The sequence below is a fragment of the Lactuca virosa genome, chromosome 3, assembly GCF_052849685.1.
Source record: "Lactuca virosa cultivar CGN04683 chromosome 3, Lactuca_virosa_CGN04683_v6, whole genome shotgun sequence".
Lineage (NCBI taxonomy): Eukaryota > Viridiplantae > Streptophyta > Magnoliopsida > Asterales > Asteraceae > Lactuca > Lactuca virosa.
The window spans coordinates 70780610-70797650 of NC_136428.1; the positions used below are offsets into that span (position 1 = coordinate 70780610).

General features: G+C 39.8%; 1 pseudogene; it reads right to left on the reverse strand.

The window, feature by feature from the left end:
* Window positions 1-13543: 13543 nt before the first annotated feature.
* Window positions 13544-15365, reverse strand: LOC145163633 (mitogen-activated protein kinase 16-like; annotated as a pseudogene).
* Between the last annotated feature and the right edge of the window lie 1676 nt (window positions 15366-17041).

Below are 17041 nucleotides of genomic sequence, written 5' to 3' on the forward strand. Positions count from 1 at the left end.
TTAGTGTATAGACTCGCAATGCTAGGTTCGTGAACCCCTTTATGCTTTGTTTATGATTGATTTAAGTCCCCAAAAGGGTCCATAGTCGTGTTTTGATGCATTTAGCTCCCTTTTTAGGGTTTTACATTGTTAAAAATATAATATATTCGAGACACTTAAATTCTCGACATAAAAATGTACATTTTCATACATAGAATAACTTTTAACATAGAAGTATTAGTTAGGTTTGACCGGTTTGACTTGTTGACTTTGACTTTGACTTGAAATTGACGGCTGTCACATTATCCCCCCGTTAGAAGGAATTTCGTCCCGAAATTCGCATTTTGAGTGGGACTTCAAGGGTTGGGGAATAGATGTGGATATTTTTTGCTTCATTTGGTCCTCACGTTCCCAAGTAAATTCGGGTACTCGCTTGGCGTTCTAGCGGACCTTTATGATGGGAATGCGACTTTGTTTCGTTGACTTGACCTCTCGATCCATGATTTCAACAGGTTCCTCTACGAAGTGGAGGCTCTCATTGATCTCAATTTCTTCCAAAGGAATGACAAGGGTCTCATCAGACAAGCACTTCTTTAAGTTCGACACATGAAAGGTAGGATGAACGTTGTTGAGTTCCTGTGGTAATCGTAGCTTGTATGCCACCGGGCCAATCCTAGCGAGGATTTCGAATGGTCCGATATACCTTGGACTTAGTTTCCCACGTTTTCCAAAACGTATTAATCCCTTCCAAGGTGATACTATCAGTAGTACTCGATCCCCAACTTGGAACTCCAAAGGCTTCCGTCTCTTATCCGTGTAGCTCTTTTGTCGGTCTTGCAAAATCTTCATTCGTTCTCGAATTTGGACGATCTTTTCTGTTGTTTCCCTTATGATCTCTGGGCCAGTGAGTGCGCTGTTAGGAACTTGCCCTCTTGCTAGTTGCATATCACCCACCTCAGCCCATCACAGGGGTGATCTGCACTTACGGCCATAGAGGGCTTCAAACGGAGCAACTTTGATGCTAGTGTGGTAACTATTATTGTATGAGAATTCGATAAGGGGTAAATGAGCATCCCAAGCTTTACCAAAGTCTATCACACAAGCTCTTATCATGTTCTCTAACGTTTTAATGGTTCTTTCACTCTGCCCGTTGGTTTGTGGGTGGTAGGCTGTACTCATGTCCAGTCTAGTTCCCATAGATTTCTGCAGTGACTGCCAGAATCGTGACGTGAACCGACTATCTCTATCGGAGATAATGGATATCGGTACTCCGTGAAGTCAACTTCTTTAATGTAGATCCTTGTTAGTTTCTCCATTTTGTCTGTCTCCTTTAGTGGGAGGAAGTGTGCAGATTTGGTTAATCTGTCGACGATTACCCAAATGGTGTCAAGTCCACCCGTTGTCTTAGGTAACTTGGTAATGAAATCCATTGTAATCCGCTCCCACTTCCACTCGGGTATCTCTGGCTGTTGAAGTAGTCCCGAGGGCTTTTGATACTCCACCATAACCTTGGCGCAAGTCAGGCACTTGCCCACAAAGGAAGCTATTTCGGCTTTCATGTTTGGCCACCAATACAGCTTCTTGAGGTCTAAGTATATTTTTTCTGAACCGGGATGCACGGAGTAACGAGTTTTATGAGCTTCGTTCATAACAACGTCCCTGAATCCACCAAATTTTGGTGTCCAGATCCGGTTCATGAGACAACGAACCCCGTCATCCCTGACTTCAAGATTTTTGTCCATTCCCCTCAACGCTTCACCTGCCACGTTCTCTGGTTTTAAGGCTTCTACCTGTGCCTCTTTTATTTGTGCGGACAGGTGTGAATGGATGGTCATGGTTAACGCCTTTACTTGGCGGCCCGAGTATTCCTTTCTGCTCAAAGCGTCTGCAACCACGTTGGCTTTTCCTGGGTGATAACGAATCTCACATTCGTAATCGTTTAGCAATTCCACCCATCATCTTTGCCTCATGTTGAGTTCTTTTTGATTGAGGATATGCTGAAGGCTTTTGTGATAGGTGAAGATAGTGCACTTGGTGCCGTAGAGGTAATGTCTCCAGATTTTTAGGGCGAAAACTACTGCTCTCAGTTCGAGATCGTGCATCGTGTAGTTTACCTCGTGCGTCTTCAGTTGTCTTGAGGCGTAGGCAATGACTTTTCCTCGTTGCATTAACACACATCCTAGACCTTGGTTTGATGCATCGCAGTAAACCACAAAGTCCTCTGTTCCATCCGTTAGGGACAAGATTGGAGCACTGCACAGAGTTCGTTTCAGTGTTTGGAACGCAGCCTCATGCTTATCCCCCCAGACGAAAGTCACTCCTTTTTGAGTCAAGGTGGTGAGTGGTTTTGTGATTTTGGAGAAGTTTTGAATGAATCTTCGATAGTAACCGGCGAGTCCTAAAAATTGTCGGATTTCTGTGGGTGTTCTTGGTGCTGCCCAACTTTCGATTGCCTTGATCTTTGAAGGGTCCACATGTATTCCTTCCTTGCTGACTACATGTCCGAGGAAATCCACTTCTCGAATCTAGAACTCGCACTTTGAGAATTTTGCGTACAATTTCTCCGCCCTCAGTGTCTCCAGGATTTGACGTAAATGCTGGTTGTGTTCTTCCTTACTTCGGGAGTAGACTAGTATATCATCGATGAAAAAAATTACGAACTTGTCTAAGTAAGGTCGACACACCGGATTCATCAGGTCCATTTACACCGCGAGTGCATTTGTTAAGCCAAAAGGCATCACTACAAACTCGTAGTGACCATAGCGCGTTCTGAATGCTGTCTTGGGAATATCCTCCTCTTGAACTCGTAGTTGATGGTACCCTGATCTAAGGTCAATCTTTGAGAAGAAACTTGCTCCTTGTAGTTGGTCGAAGAGGTCATCGATTCGAGGCAAAAGGTATTGGTTTTTAATGGTGAGTTTGTTTAATTCACGGTAGTCAATGCACATACGGAACGATCCATCCTTTTTCTTGACGAACAAGACCGGTGCTCCCCAATGTGAGAAGCTTGGCCTAATGAAACCTTTGCTTAGCATTTCATTCAATCGACTGGACAATTCCTGCATTTCGGCTGGGGCTAATCGGTATGGCGATTTGGCTACAGGGGTAGCTCCAGGAATTAGATCGATTCGTAATTCGACTTGTCGAGCAGGGGGCACTCCTGGAAGGTCTTCCGAGAATATGTCGGGGAAATTACAGACCTCCGGAATGTCTTTGATGCCTTTCACTTATTGTTTCTGGTCTACGACGTGAGCTAGGAAGGTGTGGTACTCCTTGCGGAGATACTTTTGAGCCTTGAAACAAGAGATGATCTGAAAGTTTGTGCTAAGTTTGTCGCCATAGACGACGAGGGTTTCGCCACTTGGCAGATTAAGGCGAATAACCTTTTCGTGACATAGGATTTCAGCATGGTGTAGGCATAACCAATCCATGCCAATAATGATATCAAAACTTTTTATGGTGACCGGCATAAGGTCGATTTGGAAAGAGTGATTGTTTAAGGTGAGGGTACACCCGGTGTACATGTCTTTATTGTTCTCTGTTTTTCCGTTATCCATTTCTACGGTGAACGTGTCTTTTAGTGTTTGTGGTTTTTTTTAAGCAAGCGTTTAAATTGATGGCTCACGAAGCTTTTCTCCGTGCCACTATCGAAAAGAATGCATGCGTATGTATTGTTGAGGAGAAACGTACCGGTGACCACAGTTGGATCTACAACTGCTTCCTCATGACCTATTGTCAGAACTCTACCCACTTCACCAGATTTCGGGTTTCTTGCCTTCGGGTAGTCCCGCTTGAAGTGTCCTGCTTCTCCACAACCACATCAGGTTCGAATTGCTCCGGCGTTGGCAGCTTGTGCGTTTTGTTGGATTAGAGCTTTACAAAATCGAGCGGTGTGCCCCTTTTTGTTGTAGTTGGTGCAATGCATTTCACGACATGCGCCATTGTGGTAAAGTTGCACTTGTTGCACTTCGGTAGGTTCCCGTCGTATTGCCTTATCAGAGTTGGGGTGGCAGTGGTTGTGGCAGCGTGCACAACAACCACTTGTTGCTTTTTGGCAGGGTCTTGAGCAGGTTGACCCTTCTTTTTGTTCCAGAACTTCCTTTTGTTGCTTCCACCTTTCGCTTGCTCGAGGGTGGTTGTCACAGTGCCATGGATGGCTTCATGGTCGATGAGTTGCTGTGCTAGATGTTTGGCACTGTCAAAGGTAGTTGGCTTTGAGGCCAATACGTTTCCTTAAACTTGGGGAGATAGTCCCCATATGTATCTTTCTACCTTTTTGTTTTCCGAAGTAACCATTCCGGGACACAGCGTGGATAGATCGCTGAATCTGGAGGTATAAGACAGGATGTCAGAGCCTGTCATTTTGAGACCCCAAAGTTCTTCTTCCAACTTCTGTATCTCGCCCCTTGGGCAATACTCCTTCAATAACATGGTTTTCAGGTCTTCCCATGTTATCGAATTAGCCACCGGAAGTGTCAATGCTTTGACGTGGCCATTCCACCAGTCAAGGGCCCTTTCAGAGAATGTGCATGCTGCAAATTTGACCTTGCTTGCTTCAGGGCATGCGTATATTTCGAAGATGGATTCGGTTTTCTCGAACCATTGCAGCAATGTTATGACACCCCCGCTTCCGTTGAAGGTTTTGGGCCTGCCATTTGTAAAGTCGTTGTAGGTACACTCCCTCGAGCGTCCCTGACTGTCCCCGTGGTTAGAATTTGTGGCACCATTACCCGCACTACCCACATTATTGGTGCTGATTTGGGACATTGCGGCTGCTACTGCGACTATCACGGCAGCCTGGAACATTACTGGGTCGAACTAAGGGGGGGGGGGTGGTGGTGGTGCTGTAGTCCCTGCGGCGCTGGCACGTCTAGGATTTCTACAAGGTGGCATCTTCTGCCATATCAAGAATGAAAAGACAATAAGTCTTTGATAACACTCACAAGTCGAGAGTTAAAACTAAACATTATTAGTATTATGCATCATGATTCCGACTTGTAAAGATATTGTATGAATCCATTCATACTAGAGGTCTATAGATAATGAAATATAGACTTTATGAATTTTGATAGTTTTGATTCATGTGAAATGTCTGTGATAGTATCCATACCGGGCCCATCCAACAATCGTTTTGATGTATAATATTTACATATAATTAATATTAAATAAACTTTCGAATCTAATGGGTCTGCCCTGGGCCCACAATCAAACAATGAACAGGATCCAAGGCGGAACCACCATTTCTAGGTCGACATGGTCTTAATTATATATAACTTTGATTTATACATCAAGCAATCATAGATTGACCACCAGTAAATTTAATCTGAAAATAATCCATGTTATGAATTTGATGTAACGTTCCCAATAAAACAAATAGCGCTTCATACAATATTTGGGAAAATTTGACCCTACAAGGGGTCTATGCTACATCAATGTATGGAAAATTTTTGACCGCCTAACAGATCCCGGAAGTGTAAACACTTAAATCGCGAGATCGGACATAAAATACTAGTAAATAATGGTAATATTTATCCGCAAAACTAGATTAAACTGAAGCGAGCAGTACAACCACTACTTGCGGCGGTTGAAGCTCTAAGGATCACGAAGTGAAGACACGAAGTTCCTCGTTTCCCTCATTTCAGCTCTGGATTCTGCCGCTTGGCGTTCTGCTTCTGCCAGACGTCTTTCTAAAGTGGCTCGGTGTTCCCGGAGCTCTCGTACTTCGGCTCGGGTCGCGGTCATTTCCCGTCGAAGAACCTCGGTGCGGTCTTGAGTCCGATCGTGGTCATCATACAACCGGCGAAGACGAACGGAGTTGACTTGGCTGGTGGCACCAATTTCCATGAGGTGGCGGGTGTTGATCCTTGTTTGCTCCTCGTGGCGTGCGACACGATGAACTATGATAGGAAGGACTCTGTCGGCTGATCCTCCTCTGCCGAGGTCGTAAAAACCTCGTTGCATGCCATAGGGAGGACGTTGACCTTGCTCTCGGCTCCATCTATGTATATTTTCGGCCCATTGGGGCGTCGGGCCCTAGAAGTGTTGCGGAGGGATAGGGGCAGGGTGTGGATTGTAGACTTCTGGTTCTGAGTTGGTTCCATCTGAGTCTTCTTCCTCTTCACCATCTACTGATTCTTCATCTTCCATGGGTTCTTCATCCTCCATGGGTTCTTCATCTTCCATGGGTTCCTCTTCGGAATCTTCCTCTGGGTCTTCCACAATCCAACCGACATTCCCTTGGTTGGGGAAGTAGGGGTCACCCGGCAAGTGAAATCCTGCCATTGCGCCTATACGAGAATAGGGATAAGAGGAATATTGCGAGAAAATTTGGTGTAAGAAGTTAGTTATCGCAATTTATAATGTGATTATTACGGTTTTTGTGTTAAAATACTCCTATAGTATTTTTATGTTTGATTCTCGAGGTTTTTGGTAAGTTGTAGACTTGTTGCTCATCATGATTCTTCTTCGGCATACGTTGGTCATACCTTGGCTAAATATAGTTGATCAGGCTATATTCATCCAAGATCTGACTACATACCCCGAAGCTGGATCATGGTGTCCAACTTGTCTCAATACTTTTATGTTATTGCCAATATGATACTGAATTAATGAGTGCGACTGTACGTATACTTTTATAAAAATACTAATTTTTATTTTTAAAGTATTTTTGAAAAGCTACGTCAGAGAATTTTTGTCCCGTTGTATTTATAGTTTGTATATCTTACGTGGTTCGATATACTTAGTTCACTATAAACAAAGCTCTGATACCAATCTGTCACACCCCCAAACCGGAACGGCGGAAACGTTCGGGGGCGGAGGACGTCATGCTCAATATCATAACCATAGTGAAGAAGGTAAACACAACCATCATAAATATAATTTAAAAGGTTACATCGTTGCAAAAATACATGTTTCCAAATAAATTACATATGATGTCAAAATAGTTCAAAAATTTACGCCTTAGCGTCTTGCCTTCAAAATCTTGTGGTTACCTGTATTACTGAATACCTAAGAATACAAGTTGTTTTTGAAAGAGTATCAACATTAAAGCTGGTGAGTTCATAAGCAATTTATGAATGAAAAAGGGATGTTGTTCCTTAAAGTTTGTTCCAAGAAAATCCAATATTTTCTAAAAGGTTTATTGTAGTCTTAACTGAACCAAGAGTTAGTATATGTAAGTAAATGGTCATACTTATGTGTGATTTTATATTTAAATAAAAACTCCTTTTTGTGGAATTCTTAAATCCACGTGAACTGTGTGTTTTGTTAATTCCCCATGTGAGTTGTTATAACCATGCTAAAACTCGAAGGTCTCGTACTCGACGTTCTTCAGGCATCGAAATGTTGTGACATTTGTCACACCAGACCTGCAGGTCTAGCTGTTGCAAGCAACTTAGGTGCGGGTTTGTCAGACCCAATATAGATCTATACACAACTATCACGCTCTCCCTACAAGAGATTCTGGTTATAACTACAGGACTTTTCTGTAGTACTTAAGAGTACCCTGAAGGTGAATGTCTCACAATTTTATTCATTAACAAGTTCACGTAGTTTGTAATGAAGTACCTGTTTTGTAAATCGATTGTATTACCGTTTCTTTGTTAAATGAGGTGTTCAAACTATACTTATTATAGTTTATCAAGAGTGTTTTATGATTTAATGAAACCTTGATATGCATGACTTTGTATTTCAATAAAAATGACATCGAAAATACTATGTGTAAATCTTATACACCTTGCTCAACACGTTACAAGGTGTGAATAACTCTTAAACCTGTTTTGATAGTTTTACCCTTAACTGTCCCTGTTTTAGAATATTTATAGAAAAATCATCATAAGTCAAAAACTGAATCCGTAAAATTTGAGAGTTTGGACAAAGAGTCTACTATGTTCATGAATTTTCTTATAATTTTTGGCTGCCTCAAACCAGTGTGAAAACGTTCATCTTCACAGCCTGGTCCGATTTTGTTACTGCGGTGATAGGCGGTTTTGTAAAAATCGCCATAAATTGTATAAAAATCGTATAAATGCGTGCGAGTAGTCCTTAGAAAGGTATAAACCTGAACTAGTTGCATATTGTACAGTTGTGGAAAATATTAAGTTTAAGTCGGGTAAAACAGTTCGTAAACAGGTCACAACTTTTCTGTTGTAAGCTGTCAAGTTAAGTTGCAAAGATGAGAGGATGTTTGCCTTGGTTTGTGTGATGTGGATAGGGTTGGACTAATGAGAAAGTGACACATGGAGGCAAGTGGGCACACTTGACCCACTTGTGGTGTAAAATATCCTTAGATACTTCCTTTAATGAAAAATAATGATTTATAATTAATAAATCCTTGAGATATGAATAAAATATGAGTTTAGGGAGTTTAAAATGATAAAAATATTAATTTGGTGAAAAATCCCTGTCAAAAACATGAAAAACGGGCTTAAACAGGTGAAGGTAGTCGAAAACCGGACAAGAAGGGGCGAACCTGCGAAGGTTCAGTTGTTGGTGTTGAGGACCGAGAGTGAGAAGGAAGCGAAGTAGAGTTCGGTCCGAAGGTGAGAAGGAAGCGAAATGGACCGAAGGCTCGGTTCATTTCGGTTGTTTATGAGGTTTGGTCTGAGAGTGGTTTCGGTCCTCAGGGAGGTTCGGTCCGAGGCTAGCTTCGGTTCTTGGGGGTGAGTTCGGTTCTGAAGGGACCTTCGGTTTTATGCAGTTCGGTCATAAGGAAGCTTCGACTTCGGCTATTAGGGTTTCGTTTCTTAGGGTTTCGCTTCCAAGAGGCTCGGTTCCATTAGGGTTTCGGTCCTATAGGGCTATTTTTCAAGTATACTTGTTGTTTTGAGTGTTTTTTGGTCAAGTTAAGGGTCGGGATGACCCGGATGACTATTAAAAGTTGAGAGAGATTTTGAGAGAGATTTGGGAGAGATTTGAGAGAGATTTGATTTTAGTCAATATTAGTGTATATACTCGCAATGCAAGGTTCGTGAACCCCTTTATGCTTTTTTTATGATTGATTTAAGTCCCCAAAAGCGTCCATAGTCGTGTTTTGATGCATTTAGCTCCCTTCTTAGGGTTTTACATTGTTAAACACATAAAATATCCGAGACACTTGAATTCTCGACATAAAAATGCACATTTTCATACATAGAATAACTTTTAACATAGAAGTACTAGTTAAGTTTGACCGGTTTGACTTGTTGACTTTGACTTTGACTTGAAATTGACGGTTGTCACAACTTTGGCCCAATATTTGGTCAAGTCGAGGGTTCAAAGCAAGTTGTCATCAGATGTATATACTCAGGAATGCATGAGTTGTCTTCATGGCAGGAAGCTATTGGACAAGGAATTCCTTGTGGCCAGTTGTTCCTTCGAGATGCCGGTGAATAAATCAAGAGGCGTTGGGGTCGCTCAGGTTGAGTATCGGGTGTTGAGGGATTCGTCAGCTTGTTGTATAGATTGCTATCTATAGTGTAGGATGGGCAGTTGTTGATCAGTAAATCAACTTCAAAGTTTGATGTCTTTAGTCTGCATGGGTTTGGTTCAGTAGTGTATTAGACCATTGGGCTAAGTGTTAATACATTATAAATTGTTGGTCGTAGAATTATTGTTTATAGCAGGCACGAGTTTGGTAGAATCCAATTTTTTGGCATGTCGCGTTGGCAGGGTTGGTATTTAGATTTATCCGACCAGGGTTTTAGCAACATTTCTGATAACTTTGGAAGTTTTATCGTGCTAGTTACGTAATAATGGAACCTGTTCTGTTTCAGTCGAGGGGTAGGATCTTGTATCGGTCGTTCATCCAGATGTTTCTGCTAACGATTGAGGACCGTCATTTGGTTCCTGGTATGTATTTAAATTATAATTATTCACTTTTATATAGATCTCAACGAGTTGGAGTCCCCAAACTCGTCGAGTAGAGATGAATTGGACCGCGGGTATGGAAGCCTACTCGGCGAGTTAGGAGGCTTCAACTCGACGAGTAGGCTGACAGAAATGAAACCCTAATTTCCGGGGTTTGCACCCTATATAAACACCTTAACCCCAAGGTGTTGGCCTCATCTCCAGCCTCCGCTGTCCAAAACCCTAATTTCAAAACCCTAAGCCATTTTTGGTGATTTTGAGCTAATATTGTGCATTCTTGGTGAGTTTGAAGAAGAAGAAGCTTGAAGGAGGAGCAAGAACGTGTGAGAGGAGAGTAGATCCAGAAGTTGGGCTTCATTTCTTGTTCATCTGAGGTATAAAGCTTCAACCTTGTCTATGGCATGCTTAGATCTACTTTTAGGATGTTTTGCTTCATGTTTTGGTCCAAATATATTGATGGTTGGGATTTAGACGTCCTATTTGGGCAAACCCTTCAGATATAGGGTCTTGAGGGGACTTCATGGCATAAAGATGCCAAATTTATGGCCATGGAAGTCCCATGCAACCTTTAGACCATCATTTTGGTCTTTTAAGTTCTATTAGGTCATGCATGCGAGTAAAGATGGGAGGTTTAAGTGACCAAATTGTCCCTTGAGTCCAGATCTATGACCTAATGGTCTATCTGGAAGTTTTGATGGCTTTTGGAGTGGGATCTAAGCCCTTTTGGGTTAGGGTTTGAGCTTTATGTGTTGGGGAGAGGTCCTTAATGTGTAAAGTTGGAAACTTTACCCTTCTAGACGTATTTCCATCTTGGATCCAGAAGATAGGGTCTTGATTTGAAGAATAGGGACTTAATGCATTAAGAAAGTTGACAGACTGAAGAACTCGACGAGTTGTGCTGGAAGTGTCTCGACTCTGTTGGAAAAAGAGGGACTCGACGATTTATAGGAGAAACTCGACTAGTTACAACGTTATATCACGATTATGGGATTTATGGAAACTCGACGAGTCGAAGAGTAACTGGGTGAGTTGAGTCAACTCAGAATGTTGACTTTGACTGTGACTGAGGTGTTGACTTTGAATTTGACTTTGACCGAAGTTGACCCGTAAGGGGTTATGAGTATGAAAGGGTACTTAAAGGAAATCTTTTATGTTTGGGAGCTTGAGTTGGGTTGATATTCGGAGCCGAGGATTTTCATCTACTTTCCAGTATCCGAGGCGAGTTACCTTCCCGGTATGAGTGGGTCGAAGGCACCAATGTCGGCTCATTAGTAGTTGTTTGTAGTAGAGATAATTGTCTGCGTGATAATTGTTTGGTATGCCACTATCTGATGAGATTTATGCGCTTAGATGCTATGCTATTACGTGGTAGTGGTAGGGGGTGAGATAGACCCCGTAACCGGTTGAGATAAACCGGAGGGTAGGTTGGGCACGCAGATATGCCTGATAGGGTAGGTCGAGCACCCAGATATGCTTGACATGGTTGGTTAGGCACCCAGATATGCCTGACAGTATGTTTATGTGATGTTATTTTGTGGTAGTGGTAGGGGTGAAATAGACCCTGTAACCAGTTGAAATACACCGGAGGGTAGGTCGGGCACCCAGATATGCCTGACAGGGTTGGTCGAGCACCCATATATGCTTAACAGTGTAGGTCGGGCACCCAGATATACCTGACAGGGTAGGCCGGGCACCCAAATCTGCTTGGCAGTATGTTGTTATGTGGTATGATGGGGGAACTCACTATACTTCGTGCTTACGGTTTTCAGTTTTGGTTTCAGGTACTTCTTCTTCGAAAGGAAAGGATCCGACATGATCGCAGCGCATCACACCATGATTTCCACACATGAGATCTTTGGGAGTTATACTCTGATGTTGTTTTATTATGACATGTTTTGATTATTGACATATTGGTTTGATATGGGATGACACTATGAATGTTTTCAGACTATTGGTTTTATAATTACTTAATTAAAAATGAAATTTTTGGTCTTAAATTTTGGGATGTTACAGATAGGATGATGGCAAAATTGGCATAGTACCATGATCTCTATACATCTTTGTGGCCCCTGGATGAATCACTACTAGAAAAACAACATTTTACGACGCGCAATGCGTGTCGTAAAACGCTCAGACGATGCGCAAATGCGTGTCAAGGAAGGCCCTGTCATAACGAGAGACGACACGCTTTTGCGCGTCGTCTATAGACGACGCACATTTACGACACGCATTTATGACACGCAATGCGTATCATTAAAGCCGCTATCAAGAAAGGCCATGTCATAAATGAAGATGACACACATTTTTGCGTATCGTAATTTTAATTTTTTTTAAAAAAAAATTATTTATAGATTTACTAATTTTCAAATTAAATTTGCATTTCATGTCTCATAATAGAAAATAAAATACCATATACAAAAAATACAATCCATTGCACAAAAGTTAATGTCATACAAATAATCATTCTAATAGTAGACAAATATTGGTACATTATTATTAAGAGGTTTTCCCTAACTATATAACCTAGTACTACATTGCTATTTCCTTAGTTTGTGTACATTGTTGTAAGCAAGTGTGTATTGAAGCACCTTCCATGCAGTAGTACCCCCTTGACCAATGCTAGTATCAGAACATAAAGCACCTTTCTGCACAAAAAACAACAATCAGTCAACAAAGAGTCAACATTCTTTAAAATACTATATGAACCTTCTCAAGTGATACACATGGACCAAGAATACCCTGAATTACAATTTATAATTTACAACAAAAACAAGAACCGATTGAGTCAACCTAGAAGAAAAAAATGCTAGGTCAACTTAGCTAAGTATTGAATCCATATGTAATGAATACAATCACAAATGCAAGTGATTAATGTCATTAATGGCATAATTTGTTGCCCTTGTCTTACCTTTATTAGCACCATATATCTCGTCTCATTTCACCTCCAAAATCAACAAATTCAAATATCCATGATTTGGACCTAAGAACATGGGAATACAAAGATACAAATAATATTTAATAACATTGTCCTAAATATAAACACTAAGAGATGGTGATAGAAGAGAGCGAAAAATGTTATCATATCTCACGAGGGATGTTGCTGATTTGTCTTTCTTCCAACATGTCTTTGTTGTTCAACTTGTAACTTATTCGTGTGCGCATAATGATTACTTTCTGCCATAACAAACAACATTCATCATGTAAACGATATTTTTAAAAAAAAAACACAAAAACATTTCATTCCATGATGATTTATTTATAGTTACCTTGCCATGTTGAGTGTTGGTAACTCGTAATTTTTGTGTTATTGAGCCGTTACCATTTCCAGGAAGAGAGTTACTGCTAGCAGGTTCCAAATGCAACTGAAGAATTTAAAAAATAACTTTTTTTTACCAAAATTTAGTATAAAATAATAAATAAGCATACTAGGTGGTGGAGGGGTAGGACCAAATCTGTCTAATAAATCCATCATAGGTGAAGGTGATGAAAGGCTGCCTAATGGAGTAACTGAAGTTTTAATGTCATTATTATTATTATCTTGATTTATTGATAATATATCATCATGTGGTGTAGATGAACCATTTTGATGAGTAGCTGAATAAACATACCTCTAGGTTCCGGGTTTCAGGTCAAATTAAAAAGTCTTCACCAACCCGTGACCCAACAATAGTCAAATTAAGTCTTTGACAAATCTCCATGTATATTACACTAAGTAAAATCACTGCCAAAAGGGTAGTTTATATATATAAGCAGTTGGTGGATCATTGAATGCAACCCTTGAAAGACCAAAGTCACAGATCTTGAGTTTGCAATCCGTATTGGCCAAAATATTTTTGGGTTTTAGATCTCTGTGAAAGACATTTGCTGCAAAAGAAGTAATTCACAATCAGAATACACAAAAATATAACAAGGCATGATTACTTCAAACAATTAAACAAATACTCATATCATCAGATGATAACACTGTATGACCTGAGTGTATGTATTTCAGTCCTCGAAGAAGCTGATAAAGAAAGAATTGATGGTGTTCTGGTGTTAAGTCATCATTTCCTTTAATAACCTGATGTAGACCAGATCCCATAAGCTGAAAAGCCACATATATGTCTTTGAATTCGCTTCTTGAAGGTGGCAATAAGATGTGTTTGATTTCCACAATGTCTAGATGACGAAGGAGCCTAAGGAGCTTAATCTCACGCATGATACTATCAGCAACAGAAACATGTTCGAATATATCATTTATCTTTTTGATTGCTACTTTTTCACCAACATCAATATCATATACAGAACATACAATACCAGAGCTTCCTTTACCAATAATTTGTACCTACTCCCTTCACCAAATTCACTGAAAAAGTTTGCTTCTGTAGGTTCCTGCAACAGACTCCTAGGGTCATTATAATAGATGGAAACTAGAAGTTATCTGGAAAATATTTCTTTTATTTTATTTTGTGATTAAGCCCTCATTTTATATACAAAGATACAATGCAAATAGGAAACTAGATAAGGGTAGCATGAGTATTTCGTGTAACCCTATTTCATAAATATCATCTAGCATTTCTCCTCAAATATGATCTATTTAACGGATTTGTGAGAATGTCAGCAAGTGAAAGGATGAGAAGGAATATGTTAGTCAAATGTTTTCCCATAAAACTCTCAATTTTGTCTTCATTATAAATATAAGTTGTGTACTTTTGGATACTTACCAGACTTGTAGTATGTCGCTGAAAACCTTCTTCTTTGTGCTTCCTAATACCAACATCAGGATTTGTAGAGATGAAAGTGTTGTTGTCAACCCGACCTCTGGATACCTTTCCATAACTTTCCTCACCCATACAATTGCCATTGTCATTACTTGATAACTTTGAATCATCATGGGCTGAAAAAGATGAACAAATCAAGATTATATAGTAATAATTTTGAGTTCTCTACCACATACATTATATAAGTCTAGTTATTATATACCCTCATAGTAGATGACCAAATGAATGTCTCATAAGCATTGGAACAAGTACAAACGAGCATTATTATTTATCAAACAAATTTGTACTAGTTTTAAGAGTGTAAAGAAGATAAGAAAGTATATAAAGACTACTATGGAGTGGCCCTGTGAAAGGGTCCAATTTAGGCATGCCCCATCACCTAGGCTGCAGAAAAAACTTATCAAGAATCAGGCTTCACAGCAAAACAATGAAACTAGAAATAGTTAATAATAAAATGAATGAAAGAAATTTGGATTATGCTAATCACCAATATAACTGAAGTAAATGATAGAATGATACCCTGAATATTTTAACTCAGTACTTCTTTCTGCATAAATACTCTTTTGTGTTTTAAAATTATGAAATTGCATCTCTATATTCTAAGGAATCTATACACACAATTCAACAGGAGCTGAAAATACCAGAGTTGTCTATACTGGAGGCAAAGGGAAACCTATCAAACATTCTTCCAAATATTGTTTTGCCACCAGCCTGCAAGGAACTATTGATTTTTTCTTGTATGTTCAGTGCAAATTCAAGACTGAAAACAAACTCAGCCATGGTAGGGCACTCCTTTGGATGGCTAAGCAAACATCTCTTTGTAATTCGAACAAACCCATTCCAACATTTTGTGGATATTTCACCTTTTATATCAGAATCAATCTTAAGATCAGGTTCAACATTTTGTGGATATTTCACTCAATTGCTAGGACTAATGTCAGAGCACAAGGTAACATATGAATAAAGCAGCAGTTTCTTTATTTATTTAACTATTTTTGACTTTTGCACACACACATATTAAACAACGTTGCACCTTAACATATGCATATAGAAGAATAGATACACAACAAGTTATGACAGAAAAAAGAGGTATCAAAATCTATATACTTCTCTAAGACATCATACTTGTAACAATAAGATAACACTAATATTTTAAAATTCTGGAGGGGAAATTTCACCAACTACTTATAACTTTAGCTTCACAAAAATCCCAGGCTCAGTCGATACTAGACAATGCCACATATGTATAGATAGACCACATGAAAAAGAAAAAAACAGAGACAATTTGTCTTAACTTACAGATCATTAAGGTAAATGTGCCCTAGAAGATGAACGACATACGGCCATTCATCTTGAAATGCAACGCCTTGTGAAGCAATCTACATGAAAAAAGGAAAAAGAAAGTAACAGTAAGATTGAAATCAAGCCAGCAGATATAAAATTAAGGTTTAAAATCTTAACCCAATACACAGTCAGTCGTAGTAGTAAGCAACGATTAGCGCACAACGATCATTACACAAATTCATATGTATGTTACCTGAAGCATAAGTTGATCGCAGATATCAGCGACTTTGTCGTACGATCCTGACGCCATTGCGTCTGTGAGTTCAGAGAAATCCAATAAAAAACATATATGAAAGGGGAAATTAAGATGATTAGAATTGAATAGCCTGTTGGATTAATGTCTAAGTCCATAACTATAATTGGTAAGACTTGACCCGACCCGACATGGTCCATTTGGGTTGCATGGCATCATGCATTTGGATAGACTATAATGAGAGAAATAACACTTAAGGTTGGTTAATATATTATAAGTTCTAATATATTAATAAGGTTATTTAATTAGTATTGATCAAGAATTAATTTGGAATTAATTAAGTGATCAAAAGGAGACTAATTAAATATATGGGTTGATTGTGTAAATCATTCATTCTTATATATGTGGGCTTGTGATCCAAGATTTCTTATGTTGGACTAAGTCCATGGGGTGACCCATGGATACTCCATGGAGGTTAAAATCCATGGAGCATAAGGAATGGGTAAAGTTATGAGTTACATGGTGTAACCCTAATAGCCACCATATAAAAGAATCCCATGGCTCAAGAAATCGTACACGAATGTGTGAATATGAGGGCTAGACGATTTCAAGGAGTGTTCCATTTCTCTCAAGTCATTCCATGTGCATTTGGTGTTGTGTGAACCATTTGAGGTGTCACACTTGGGGCACTAGGCACTCAAGCTTCATGGAGACAAGCTACATCAAACAAAGGTATGTATTCTATCCATTTGATTACCCAAGTATCAAGTATTGTATGCTAGATAGGGTAATACCTTGGAAAGTTCATAATTGCATGTATAATAGAGAAAACATAGATCCAAGGTATTTAGGGTTGCATGTACACTTAGGAGTGTTAGAATGCGCAAAACCCAGCAGTGGTATCAGAGCCAAGGCTTGT